Raw genomic sequence first — 16,298 nt, 5'->3', positions numbered from 1 at the left:
GTTTTTGGATGTTGATAAAATTCTATTCTTTTGTCTAGGTAAATCGAAGCTACAATAGGGAGAAAAGGAAAGAGGAAAACACAAAAAACCTGCAGCCAAACAGCCTTTAATCTATCCCTATTCCAGCCAAGAATAGTGCATTCCTGCCCTAGCATATCTAAAACCTACAGTCAAACAGCCTCTGTTCTATCTCTATTCTAGCCTAGAATAGTGCATTCCTGCCCTAGATCCCTCAAAACCTGCAGCCAAACACCTCTTTTCAACCAAATAAAACCCCAAAACCTAAAAAAGTTTTAATCTACTTTTCTCCAACACCCTATAGCCGCCGAAACACTCTCCCTCCCAACCCCCATCGCCGATTTGCTGACCACCATAGTACGAACCCTCAGTCGCGCCATTTCCGAGCCTTCTTTCACCGTCAACCCACACCAGTGTCATTTCTCCGCTCCCCAAACCATAAATTTAGCCGACGACACTTCCTCTCCTTCGCGCTCTCCATAGTCGTCTGCCTCTTCTTTACTGCACGAAGCCTCCTCATCTTCTTCTTCTTCACTGTATGCCTTTCCCATGCCGTCGCCAAACTTTAATGAAACAGAGGCGTTCTTGACTCCTCCGTTGCTCGCTACCTTCTTCGCTTCACACAACACTGGTGCCGTCCCCCTCTCCATCTTTTTCTTCACGCGCAACCCTTTTTTCCTCATCTCAGCTGAGTGCCGCACCACCACCGTCGCACTCTCCCCTAACTATCGAACCAATCTTTCTTTCCCTTCCACCATCGACGTAAGCACGAGACTCAGCACCCGAATCGTCGCGACACCGGCGTCGACACTTTCAATGTCCACCACATCGCTTGGCCCAACCAGTAATGTCATTCACGGGTTCTTCCTCCAACAATACTGCCGACACTCTCGAACAGCCCACACATCCGACTTCTCCAATAATCCTGACGAGAACCACCCAATACCTACACGTGGCCGAACTTACAGATCTCGTGTCAATATCCTCCCACCGGAATGCCATTTACACGGTAACTTCACATTTTCCTCTGCCACCGATCGGGATAGTTATGATCGCCTCTGACACAAACAGATAATACCTTGCAAATGTTTATCAATACCTGTTTTGGCTGCTTTGAATATTTCAACTGATGTTACAAATTTTTTTCGCAATATTGGCTGGATTGGAAATTTTAATATTGCTCACTGTGCCTATTATGAGTTTGTTTTAGAATTCTATTCCACATTTCATTTTCAGCGACACGGTCCAATCTCATTGGATACACCTGGTGTTGTCAAGTTTTAGTTGCCTGGTACCATGCATAATTTCTCCCCACTGATTTTAATATTGCATTATCTTTTGTGACTGAGGACTATACCATGTCTACTGATTATAAAAATAGCCTATGTACTTTTCCTGCAGATTTCAAGGCTGTTGAGGCCTTTGCTTTGTTAACTGATAATGTCGAATCAATGTATAGCCTAAAAACATCAAAAGGTTTATGATTTCCTAACCCCGTCTTATGTTACATACACAATTATTTGGCTTACAATTTTTCAGGTCGTTGAGATGCTCCGGCTACCATCTCAAAGACGGAATTGTTCTTATTGTGGTGTATGTATACCGGTTGTCCAGTAAATTTAGGCTATTGGTATGCGCTTCAATTCGAACATGTTATAAATGCAAAACGTCCTCTAATTTTTAAGCTCATTCATTACACAACTTTTATTTTCACTGCATGGTTCTAATGCTTCTATTTCAGAATTGCATGTTGCTTATCAAGCCGATCCTTTGGATGCTCGCTGCCTCGACTCGATGGGATTGTTTTATGGCACTCCATCCTCCTTCTGTTTTGTCCCTCAGGCGTTCATACCACACTGGCTGAACAAGTCTTTCGACAACAAAATCAGAATGAAGTACCCAGTCAAGCCCAACCTTCGATGACCGTTGAGCAACACTTAGAACGCATCGAGGCTAGACTCGACACTTTTGGCCAGCAGTTAGCCGACCTCATTACCATAATGCATGAACGACAGTAACTGTAACACCCCTTACCCGTATCCGAGGCCGAACTAAGGTACGAGGCGTTACCAGACAAACATACAAACATTAAACTAAAATACGAGCCATAAAATTTCATTCATATTTCAAAGCGTCCATTCTCTTACACACTTATACAAAATCAAAAGCATATAACATGGTATTCATTTAATGATTAAACATCCTCAATTAAACCACAAACATAGCATTTGTATGTCATCATACATGTGTCTCTCATACTCATTTTACATTGTTTATTATAGTACCAATTATACATTTATACCAAGATTATCATCTTACCAAATATCTTCAGCTTAATCATCAAGCATTCATATTTAAAGCTAGATCATATCTTTATAAAATACCATGATTCAGATCATGAAGATAACATGTTTGCTCGAAACATTTCAATTCAATTCCATACCCAACAAGCATTACATTGAGACTAGTCATATATATATATATATATATATATATACATATGTCATTATACATAACATTCTCTTTTGTTTTCTTATAAACACATATAATTTATTTCATTATATCAATATTTCATATACCATAGTTTCCATGTATTCCACATATATTTATTTTCCTCCTCCTCCTCTCCATTCCACATCCTTAATGTATATAGCATTCTTGTAAGTACGATTTCACAATTTACTAATAAATGTTCACATCAAACTGTCCACATGAGTCATAGTCACTTAATTATTTATAATTCGAGCTACAGAGCTCCAAATTAAGATCCGTAAATTTCCCCTGAAACTACACTCGCATATCTTTCTACCATAAAATTTTAATAATTTTTGGTTTAGCCAATTAGTACAGTTTATTCATTAAAATTTACCTGTTTCACTTTCGACAGTTCGACCTCTCTTCACTAAAAATACTTATCTCACAAAGATGAACTCGGATAATGTTCTTGTTGATTTATCTTGAAAATATACTCATTATGGATTTTAAAATATAATTTTAAGCCTCTAATTATTTTTCTCAAAATTTTTGTGATTTTCCAAAGTCAGAACAGGGGATCACGTAATCATTCTGAATCAGTCTCACAAAAACATAAATATCTCAAAATATAGAACTCCTTTGCTTTCTATGTTTCTTTTATATGAAAATATACTCATTAAGCTTTAATTTGATATCTTATTCAGTCTCTGATTCAATTTCTACTATTTTTGGTGATTTTTTCAAAATCACGTCACTGCTACTGTCTAAAACAGTTTTATTGCTAATTCACTCTTTCACACTTTCTTTGTATTAACCTCATTTTAACATACATATCATAAATCATTTTCACCACATTTCATACATCACAAGTATAAGCCCATGATCACAAGGTCACCATAAAATCATCCTCATGTATAACTTACTTGTTTATAACCTTACCACATCCTGGTCACTTAATGAACACATCATTCACATAACCAAGTTCCTGCACTTATTCATCACAAAACTCACAAAGCAATACATAGAGAGTCTCCCGTTGAACACTTCGGATCAATCCTCGATACTTGGTGGTTTTAGCATATAGCTCCACCCATCATATAGTTCGGCTCTCTTGTACACATGGTGAACACTTAGTACCACCCATGTGACCTAGCCAGTTTATCTCGTAGCTCTCTTGTCTACATGGTGTCCTTCACTTGGAACCACGCATGTGACCTAGCTACATATATCCCGTAGCTCTCTTGTCTACATGGTGTACACATAGTACCACCCATGCGACCTAGCTACATCATAATGTCTTGTAGCTCTCTTGTACACATGATGTGCACTTAGCACTATACATGTGACCTAGCTACATACCATCTATATCATCCAATCTTTCCGAAGGTTCAACCGGGATTTCTCTCTCTTTTCTAACAATTTCACCAATCAAGTAATTATCTACAAACATATTTCCAATATTTTTATAAAATATCATAATACAAGTAATAGTGATGTATTACTTACATATAAACTTACATCTCATTTAATATCAACGCAATAACATTAAATTACACATTGTCTTATTAAAATCATATGAACTTACAATTTCCCATAATATCCATAATCATAGAAATCACATTTATGTATGATAATTCAATGCACTTCATGTACCATAGACATATTTTTAAATCAATTCATAAACTTGGCACCATAATCATTTAATTTAACATAATTCAATTAATTCACTAAATTTAACTTTCAAATATAAATTACTGACATTATTGTTGTATTATTATCATACCAACTTACATACTTTCAACACCTCGAAATCATAGTACATATATCAATTTTACATTGAAACATGCATAAATTAATGCTTATTATACATATGAACTTACCTTGATATTAAAACGACCATTTTACCAACTTTCCCAATTTTCGATTTTCTCTCATTCTAGGTTCAAATCTCATTTTCCGGGATCTAAAACATCATATTTTACTTATTTAATTAATGTACTATTCAAAACAGTCCTTAACTCAAACTTTGGAAAAATTACAATTTTACCCCTAAACTTTTGCATATTTACACTTTTGCCCCTAGGCTCGGGAATTAAACTTCATCCCTTATTCTTATGTTTTATGACATGATGATCACTTTTCCCTTCTATGGCAACATCAAATTCTCACTCTAACATATACTTATGACTATTAGGTATTTTTACCGATTAAACCCTTTTGCTAGTTTTCACTTAAAACCGAGTAGCACAAGTTGTCTAACATAATTTAAAACATCATATTGTATCATAAAACACCAGAATACACAAAATTTACCTATGGGTATTTTTCCAAATATGAACCCTAGGTTGAATTATTGCTAGCATAAGCTAAATCAAGTTACCGGGACTCCAAAAACGTAAAGAACTTGAAAAACGGGGTTCGAACGGACTTACAATTGAGCTTGGGAAGCTTGAAACCCTAGCCATGGAGTCTCCCTTGGTATACACGTCCATGGTGAAGAAGATGAGCAAAATTGGCTTTTAATTTTGTATTTTAATTCATTTTACCCCTAAATGACCAAAATGCCCTTACTACTAAACTTTCCAAAAATTCCATCCATGTCCAATTTTTGTCCATAACTTAGAAATTGGTAAAATTGCTATTTAAGACCTCCTAATTAATATTTCAAATCAATTTCATACTAGAAACTTCTAGAATGCAAGTTTTGCAACTTATTCAATTTAGTCCCTAACTTCGAATTAAGCACTTTATGCATAGAATTTCTTCACGAAATTTTCACACAATCATGAAATCATATCATAGACCTCAAAATAATCATAAAATAATTATTTATATCTCAGATTTTGTGGTCCCGAAACCTCTGTTCCAATTAGACCCAATTTTGGGCTATTACAGTAACTACTCGGTGAGTTCTTCTAAACTTTCCTTCTGCCTATTTGTTTATTTATTCCACATCGAAGATTATGTGTTTTAAGTAGGGGGAGGCATTCCTTATTATTTCTGTCACTTTAGATGCTGATTTTTTTTGTTGTTGTTGTTGCTGTTTTGGTCGTTGCTGTCCATATAATTTTTTTAAGAATATTCTGCCTCTTTTCATGCCCAAGATTTGACCACGATTTGCCCACTGTTTGACCCACATGCATGATTTTTGTCTACTGAGTTAGTTATGATTTTTCTTGTTTGATTGCATCTCCATTGTTTTATTTCTTTTGGGCTGAATAATTATGATTAATAGAGTTAACCCTAATTTGGTTTTAGTAAATTTGATTAAGTCTAAATGAATAAAGGACACATAATACAATTGCATGCTTAAAATATGTTCATGACTATTAAAGTGGTTGCTGAAACTTATTTTTGACACTTGATTGTTGCTCCTAAGTCCTCCAAAATTAAAATTTCGTTTAAAAATAATAATGTTTCTATGGTTATGAGTACAACTTAAGACGTGACTAGCTGAGTAACTGGGGTAGGGTGCTTGGGTTGTCATCTCTCTTAAAAATTTTGTGTCAAAAGGTTGTGTGACGTGTTAGGTAAAACTCCACTAACTAGAATGAATTTTTAAGAATATGTTGGGCTAAGTAACCGGGGTGAGTTTGTAACACCCCGTACCCGAGTCCGTTACCGGAGTCGAACACAAGGTGCACACAAACTTGACTTAATCATTTTCACTGTCCATTTAAAAATTTCCAGACAAGCTGGTTACTGCATCACTGTCGCCTTAAAAATCATATCTTGAGTTTCAAAACTCGAAAATCAGTTTCGTAATTTCTCCCCGAGACTAGACTCATATGTCCATCTACAGATTTTTTTCTAGAATTTTTGGTCGGGCCAATTAGTACAGTTTATTAGTTAAAGTCTCCCCTATTCCAGGGTTCGACTACACTGACCTTTATGCATTACGAATTGGATATCTTCCTATACAGGTCTTCAATACTGATGCCGTTTATTCCTTTAGAAACTAGACTCAAGGAGGAATCTATACATATATGGCATGACTCCTAATCATTTCTGGTTAATTTATAATAAATTTTCAAAGTCGGAACAGGGAATCCAGAAACTGTTCTGGCCCTGTTTCACGAGAACTTTAATATCTCTTAACATATAACTCATATGACCTTTTCGTTTCTTCCATATGAAAGTAGATTCATCAGGGTTCATTCACATAATTTATTCACTATTTAATTCCATTCCTACAAATTTTAGTGATTTTTCAAATCCACACCACTGCTGCTGTCAGTATCTGTTTTCAAGGTAAACTTTACCTATTTCGTGGTTTCCATGGACCATCTAGAGTTTTGTCATACATAGGTCCACATATACTCATATTTAGCCATTCCAATGGCTGATCATTTGCCCAACACTTCCATTCCAGTCCATACTCACATCATGAAACGATACATATATACATAAACACAAATAGTCTAATGCCATACCCCACTTTTACGAGCCATTTTCGCATGGCTGTACACACATACTTCACAAAACGTATTTGAAAAACAGCAAAAGGGTAGTCCTATACATGCCATATCCAGAGTTCAACTAAAAGAATACCAAAAGGGCTTGATAGTGTGGATGACTTCGACTTCGATGATCCCGAATCCGATAGCTAACGAGCAAAATCTATAAAGCAGAGAAACAGAGAAACGGAGTAAGCCATTTATGCTTAGTAAGTTTGAGCAAGGGATTCCAGCACAACAAAAGCATAGCATTCATATAGCTAACGGATAATTTCGTATGCACAAATTCTCAATATCATACTTATTTCACATTCCAATCCCTATATTCATACATAAGGGATCATCTTAGCCAAATACCGGAAGCTCATTACTCGACTGAGCGAATATCATTCGAAGGGAATCAACTAATTTCAAGCACATCCGAACATACCTCATTGCTGGAATTTTTCAAGCGTATTGACTGAAATTTTTACAGCAAGCACGCTCGTTCTCGAATCACGTATCTTTGGAATTCAACCGGATATAACGACCCGCTCAAATGCCTTCGGGACAAAGCCCGGTTATAGTAACTCGCACGAATGCCTTCGGGACTTAACCCGGGTTTAGTAACTCGCACAAATGCCTTCGGGCTTAGCCCGGATTTATTAACTCGCATTTAACGCCTTCGGATCTTAGTCCGGATATAGTCACTTAACACAAAGCCTTCGGGACTTAGCCGGACATCATTCAAATAGCCAAGCACAATTATCAATAAATCATGACACATTCAGTATTTCATTCTCATTAGCAAAATTCAAACACAAGTCACTTATCACATTTGCAAATTTCGCTCAATAGCCACACACAAAGAGCATGATCTAATCAAACCATAATCTAAGTTCCATTACTCGAGAACTTACCTTGGACGTTGTCGAGCAATTTTCGACTACTACTCGACTACTTTTTCCTTCCCTTTATCGGATTTAGCTCCCTTTGCTCTTGATCTTAATTTGACAAATAAATTGATTTAATCATTTGAGCATCGAAAGAGGAATTCAAGGTACTTAGCCAATATATATACTCATTAGGCATCAAAGTCGCATATGTACGAAATCATGAATCGAACTCAACACATTAGTTAATATTCCTCTTAGCCAAATTTTCTAAGCCAAGAATAGGCATCAATATGCTTGCCTCTAACCGAATGCATGCACACCAATTCCTCTCATGTGGCCAAATATGCATGTCCATGTTGAGGCCAATTATACACTTAATACCACACAAAAAAAACAGCATACATTTTACTAACTAACGCATTACATATTGTAGCTCAATACACATCTCTCATTTACTTCATAACCGAAACATCATCACAAGCAAATATACACCTTGAAATAGTATATATGTCATACCAATACATCATGTGCAAACATATATTCATGTAGGTGCAAGGGCCGAATCTCAAGTTGCTTATATCCAAATATACACATATCCAAAGCTCAAATCTTACCTACCATGCAACATGCATGAATCATACTTATGGATATACCATGGCCGAATACACCACAACACCATACCGTTTCAATTTGGTCATAGTTAAACAAAGAACTTAGTATCTCATTCAAAAATGCTAAAAGAAAATCTAAGAGTCCTCAATCCCCCATCACATGTATCATTATCAAGCTTGATATTTAACATGCAATGGCATTAACACCACATCCACTTTGGCCGAATATCATTCTCATAACATAGCAAAGATTTGAACCATGGGCTAATAAGAACATCAAGCTAGCAACTAAAACATGCATAAATCTCATGGCACAACCACAAACATACCTTAATCTTGATGCAAGTATAGCCAAACCCCTTCCTAATCCTCTTCTAAACCAAACATGAAGCAAAAATTCCCTCTTCTTCCTTAGGATTTTCGGTCAAGAGAGAAAGGAAAGGATGAACAAATTTTTCTCTTTTTTTTTCTTCCATACACGGCAATGGGGGCATGCATGAGACTATTTTTTTCTTTTTCCATTTCTTTATTACTCATGCTCATTAATTTATTTTTTTCACCCATGATGCACCAACAAAACATGTCTATGACATGTTTTGCCCATATTCTTTGTCATGGCCGGCCACTAGAACTTGGGGGAAATTTGACATGCAAGTCCTCCCCTTTGACTACATGCACTATTAGGTCCTTATAGATTAGCCTATCACTTTTCAAAAGTGTCACACAAGTCCTACTAACTGAATTTACATGCAATCGGCTAAATCGAAGCTTGAAATTTTCACACATTCATAATTACATATTCTAGACAATAGATATTACGTTCAAACATTTCGGTGACTCGGTTTAGCGGTCCCGAAACCACTTCCCGACTAGGGTCAATTTTGGGCTGTCACAGAGTTGCTTGGCTGTCATCTCTCTTCACATCAAAAGGTTCGATATGTTCTTAAGAAAAATAAAAATTAGGAGTACATTGGGCTGAGTAACCGAGGTGGGGTGCTTGGCTGTCATCTCTCTTCGTGTCAAAAGGTTCAATATATTCCTAAGTAAAAATAAATAAATTAAATTAAATTAAAAAAAAAGAAAAAGAAAAAAGAAAAAAAGACATATTAATAAAGTGTGGGGACTAAAGGTTAAAACGAATAGGGTGCCTAGATAGGTTTAGTGATTTTTGTGTGTGTTAATTGGAACACTCTTTCAATTTTATGTGTGTTAATTGGAATACTTTTTCAATTTTACTTAAAGCAAGCTAAGAGTTCTCTTTATTTTTTCATATGCATTTTGACTAATTTTTATAAAACTTTGGAGTAGTATTTCTTTCATGGTAGGATTTAATTTTCACAGTGGACACGAACTATACTTAGGGCAAGCATGGGCTAAGTAGGGAGAATTTGATAATACTCTAGAACGACATATTTTATGTGCTAATTGCATGTTTATTTTGAGTATGATCTTACTAATTTGGGTTATTTTATAGTCTTTTATCTTTTAGAGACAAAATTGAAGGCAAAAGTAAATTTGAAGGCGAAAAGCATGAATTTGAAGATAAAGTGGGCCAACATGCGAAGTAGGAGAGAAGTGGGCCGAAAATGCAAAGTGTGGAAGACTTTTGGGGCTAAAATACAAAAGAAGAGATTTTATAGCACAAGACTCTATTTAATGTTTATTTATTTGTATAATTATTGAGGATAATTATTGAGGATAATTATTTAGATTTAAATTTTAGGATTTATTTTTATTTATCTTTAATTATCTTTATTTATTTGTATTTATCTTTTAGAATTTAATTAGGAATAAGCTAAGTTTCTTAGTACTATAAATAGGGGATGAAGTGACACGGAATTTGTCCGTCTTTTCTGTAAACACTCACTCCCCCATAAAGCTTAGCCTTTTGTTCTTTCCATATTTTTCAATAAAAATTCCCTTTCCATTATTTTTTGTTTTTCCCCAAAAATCATGAGCCACTAAATCTAATCTAGCTGAAGGTTGTCGAAATTCCCCAAAAAGGTTCATGAGGCTTAGAATCTGCGCTTAGTCTTCTCAACAGGGTATTCATTGCTTCTTCACATTATGAGACTAACGCTTCCGTCCATGTCCCTTAATAGGTGATCTTTTCAACTTGTGCAAGGAACAGCCGCTTTGTATGTTTTGGGAAGGTTGTATAGTCGATTCGTTGGCTTTCTGCGTCAGATGTTGGTGAGTCCAAGAGACAAAATGGCGTGGTATTCGCCATTGGGAAGTGATGGTCTAGCAGAAGATAGTCCCACAAAAGCGATTATTGGCTAGAGTCAGGTTCCGCCAAATCTTAAGTCTAAATTCTTGGAGCTGGTGGTTGTAGGCGTCCTCTTCCACTATAACTGGCTTACTCTTCTTGAGAATGGTCACTTAAAAGCCAAGGATTGAACTTAAGGCGAATCGAGACAATTGGAGGCTGGAAATCCACTATAAGAAATCTTTTTCTCAACTTTATTTTTACTTTTAATTTCTAAAATTTCAATTCAACTTTTTATTTCGTTTTTATTTTATTTCACTCCCAGATCAAAACTTTAAAAATCATTTTTTTTAATTTTTTTAGGAACGTAGGTTTTCTTGGGCACGATCCTGCCCAGGATTTCGAAAAACAAACATTCGTGCAATCCGGTCCCTGAGGATTCGACCCTACTTCCTCTTTACTATTTTTTTTCATTAATTTAGTAAATAGGATATTTTTGGTACTCCCAACGATTGCATCAGCACCATTGAAGCTTAGTTCGATCATGAGTACTATCGAAGCCAAGAGGGTCAATGAGAATGAAAAGAAGTGGGTGATGTACTTCTTATATAGTGGTCTACATAGGATACGGGACTATCTAGAGTGATCTAATATATCCACGACTAGTAGAGAAGATATAATGGAGCGAAAAAGTGAGACTTTAAAGCTTGGGTCAATAATACTTAGTTCTACAAAAGCAAAGAGGGATCACAAGTAGAAAGGATTGATGTTTGTAGACATCAACATCGGTGGTTGAAAAAGGAGTGCTTTTGTTTATACGGGGGCATCGGACTTGTTCATATCGAAGAAAGTCATGGGTAAACTTGGCCTTTCAGTTAGCAAATCAACTAAAAAGATCAAGACTATAAATTTCAAAGACGTCCCAATTATGGGAATAGTACAAGGAGTTGAGCTACAAACCGGTTAATGGAAAGACAATGAAGACTTTGAGGTAATTCACTTAGATGATTACGAATTTGTTCTTGGCTTGAATCTCTTTAACAAGATTGATGCTCTTTTGGTTCCTTTTGTAATATGTATTTTTGATACTCAACAACAACAATAATACATTGTGCCAGTGAGTAGAGACATGAAAGGTAAGCTGAAGATGTTCATTGTGCTAAGAATAGTGGCTTTGTAGATCATGGTGCTAAGGAGACCCCTTTAGAAATGTTAGAGGTCTGATAAACTGATATGAAGCCTATTGAGTTATCAATGGGTCTACCACTTATGAGAGAGGTGGGTTGTGCATTGGGCTTATCTAGTAAATGCTATGAATGAGGTACATCTCAAACACTTATCTAGTGTTTTACATTATGACTTACCATTGGCTTGGCAAAGAAGCATGTGCCATTTTAGAGTTCTAAATTAGATAAGCTAAGGGCCTTACAAATTGGAGTTGGTGGCTATACTTACGGTTAACCTTGTAACAACCCATTTTCAGTGGTGCCAAAAATAATGTTTTCGAGACCATAATTCCGACTAGTGTGTCATTGTTTTATTAATTATTAATTTTTATAAGGTTATTATAAGGTCGTATTAAAATTTGGTTAAGAAATTTTAATGTTTAGATAGTTAATTAAGTAAAAAAGAATAAATTGTGAAAATTGAAAAAGTTAGCTTTTATTGATTAAAGATGTCAAATGGCTTTAGAAATTTTACTTGAGGGCCTTAGGTGGTAAATCTACCTATTTCTTTATTATTAGAAGATTCTGATGTCTAATAACATGAAATTTAATTAAAATTTAAAGGACAAAGATGTAAATTGATAAATAATTAAACTTTAAACAAAATAAAAAATGAAACAAACCATCTTCCTCATTTTTCGCTTGGAAGAATCGAAACTCCATGGTTAAGGGAGATAAAGCTTTCCGCTAAGATAATTTGACTTGCATGATCAAGAAACAAATCAACCAGACTTGTATCACGAAAAAGCTAAAGTAATGGAATAGTCGTTGACCTTGTTTCTGCAATCTTTTTTGTTGATGTAAGTTTCAAATTTAGTTAAATTAATTAGTTGTTGTTTTGGTAATTTAATATTTATTTATGTATGTGGGGATCGAGTTAATTGGCTTGAAAAATGATTAAGACCATAGTTGAAAGACACTATGGCACTATACCGAAAATAAATAAGACCATATTTGAATGACACTATGGCACTATACCAAAAATAAATAAGACCATAGTTGAAAGACACTATGACACTATACCGAAAATGAATAAGACCATAGCTGAAAGACACTATGACATCTTGTCAGAAATAGATAAGACTATGGCTAAAAGAAGTTATGGCATTATGAAAAATTGTTTACTAGGTAATATGTATCAAATGATAAATGTTTTGTATAATGTCCACATGATATGGATGTTTTGAATTTCATAGGTTATTAATAATGTTAAATGATATGGTGATTACAAGTTTTATATGTATATGAACTCATTAAATTGTGAGATTATGATGTGTATAGGAATTGAATGAATTCAAGAGCTATTGAAATAAATTTTATACATGAATTGTTAGCTAAACTTTATTTGGTAAGTTTAAATTTATGATTTAAATGAATTTACTTAGCACTAGTTGCTTATGTTAGTTGCTTTTTTTTTGTAGATCATTGGAAGTCTCGACCTATTGGTATCAGGTCAGAGCACACACTATCCACCCTTTTATCTTGGTAGAAGTTTTGGTCATTTTTGAGTTGGTCATAAATGACATGTACTAGGAGCTTTTGGGTCCTTTGTCGATAATGAAGTTGTTTAAATTTGGTTAAAGCATACTTGTGTATATATCTTTGTTTTGAATTGTATATGTTCTCTTATAAGTGCCTTTAGTTGTGTGGCCATTGCCTCTTGAAATATGGTAAATATCATGTGAATGGAATGGATGAAATGGAATGTTTGATATGTATACATGTTAAGAGTTTTGATCCTCGAATGTGATTTTTGTTTGGTTTATAAAATGTGGTGCTAATGAGGACATATTATTTAGGCACTTAGGTTGAATGTTTTAGTATGTTTTAAGCTTGTTTGAATGTGTTTTGAAGGCATGTTAATGGTTGATTTTGGTTCGGCTTGGAATCTAAGGAATTAGTATGGTTTTGCCTTGTTTTGGAAGCTATTTTAGGTGTACACGGGCTGTCACACAGCCATGTGCCACACACAGTCACACTACACAGCCATGTGGACTGTAACACCCCGAACCCGAGACCGTTGCCGGTGTCGGACACGAGGGGTTAACAACCAAAACCACTTATGGCACCGACCAATTTGACATTCCCAGGCAAGCTGGAAAACTGCGTCGCTGTCGCCTTAAAAAGCATATCTCGAGTTTCACAACTCAGAAACTGATTCCATAAATTTTACCTGAATTTAGACTCATATATACATCCATGGATTTATTTCTAGAATTTTTGGTCTGGCCAATTGGTACAGTTTATTAGTTAAAGTCGCCCATGTTACAGGGGTCGACTACACTGACCTTCGCGCGTTTCAACTTGAATATCTCTGTGTACAGGGTTTCAATACTGATACCGTTTGTTTCCAATGAAACTAGACTCAAAAAGGAATCTTCACATATAAGGCATGACTTCTAATTCATTCTGGATAATTTATGGAAAATTTTCAAAGTCGCGACAGGGGACCCAGAAACCGTTCTAGCTCTGTCTCACGAGAACTTTAATATCTCTCGGTATACTGATCATATGATCGTTTCGTTACTTTCATATGAAAATAGACTCGTCAAGGTTCGATCACATAATTTATTCACTATTTAACACCATTCCTACAAATTTTGGTGATTTTTCACATCCACGTCACTGCAGCTGGCAGCCTCTGTTTTTAAGGTAGGCTTTACCTATATTGTAGTTCCCATGGACCAACTATAGTCTAGTCATACTTAGGTCCACATATGATCATATTTAGCCATTCCAATGGCTGATCATGTGACCAACTCTCTCATTCCAAACCATAATCACATCATGAAACCAAATATAATTACAAACCACATATGGTCAAATTCCATACTCCACTTTTACGAACCATTGTCGCATGGCCGTATACATATACATCACAAGTACTTAAAATAACCGAGGGTAGTCCTATACATGCCATATCCAAAACTCAACTAAAGGAGTACCAAAAGGGCTTTGATAGTGTGGTTGACTTCAACTTCTATGATCCCGAATCCGATCGCTAACGAGCAAAATCTATAAACAGAGAAACAAAGAAACGAAGTAAGCAATTTATGCTTAGTAAGTTTTGAGCCATAATATACACACAACCAAAGCATAGCATTCAAGTAGCTAAACAATAATTCATATGCACAATTTCTCAAAGACATGCTTACTTCACAATCCCAACTCTTATATTCATACACAAATAACGGCCTAGTTAATGCCGATAGCTCATTTATCATTAGAGCGAATATTCGTACGCATTTACTCATAGTGTGCAAAGCACACACAAAACATACCTTGTTGTTGGGAATTTCACAAGTGCAATAACTGAAAATTTTCCAGCAGCTTATAAATTTCAATTCACATACCTTCGGAGTTTATCCGGATATAGCTACTCGTTCAAAACACCTTCGGGACATAGCCCGGTTATGGTAACCCGCACAAATGCCTTCGGGACTTAACCCGGATATCACAACTCCCACAATTGCCTTCGGGCTTAGCTCGGGTATCATAGCTCGCACAATTGCCTTCGGGCTTAGCCCGGGTATCATAGCTCGCACAATTGCCTTCGGGCTTAGCCCGGGTATCATAGCTCGCACAATTGCCTTCGGGCTTAGCCCGGATATCATAGCTCGCACAATTGCCTTCGGGCTTAGCCCGGGTATCATAGCTCGCACAATTGCCTTCGGGCTTAGCCCGGATATCACTCGAACATTCATACACATCTTTGTTTCATTTTCACAACAAAACTTTTATGCACAATTCACTTAACAAAAATATCATTTCGCTCAATGGCCATATACAAGGGCGAATTTCGATTGCTTATTACTTCATTCAATCGAATCAAAATCTAAGTTTCGATACTCGAAAACTTACCTCGGATGTTGTCGAACGATTCGATGGCTATTCGACTACTTTTTCCTTCCCTTTATCGGATTTGGTCCCCCTTTGCTCTTGAGCTTAATTTAACAAATAATTTGATTCAATCATTTGAGTATTGAAAAGAAGAACTCAAGGCACTTAGCCCACATATATTCACTAGACATTAAAGTCACATAAGTACGGAATTCATGAATCGACTTAACACACAAAGCCTTCAACATGCTTACTCATGGCCGAACAACACAACCTCTTAGGCACTCATTCATGGCCGATTATGCATGTTGATGTTGAGGCCAATTACATGTTTAACACCACACATGAATGGCACACATTTTATGTGACATCCCTAATTTGACCCTAGTCGGAAAGTGGTTTCGGGACCACTAAACCGAGTCTTATAAGTAATTAAAAGTTATATTCTATGTTTATGATGTTAGTAAATGCATGTGTGAAAGTTTCATGCATTAATTTGATCATTTCTATGTGAATTTATTAAAATGGACTTGTATGAAACATTGTTGAAAGGTGATAGGCTAATCTTACAATGGTCTAATAGTACA

This window comes from Gossypium arboreum, chromosome 11, assembly GCF_025698485.1.
Source record: "Gossypium arboreum isolate Shixiya-1 chromosome 11, ASM2569848v2, whole genome shotgun sequence".
Lineage (NCBI taxonomy): Eukaryota > Viridiplantae > Streptophyta > Magnoliopsida > Malvales > Malvaceae > Gossypium > Gossypium arboreum.
Note: the sequence above shows the minus strand (reverse complement) of the source record.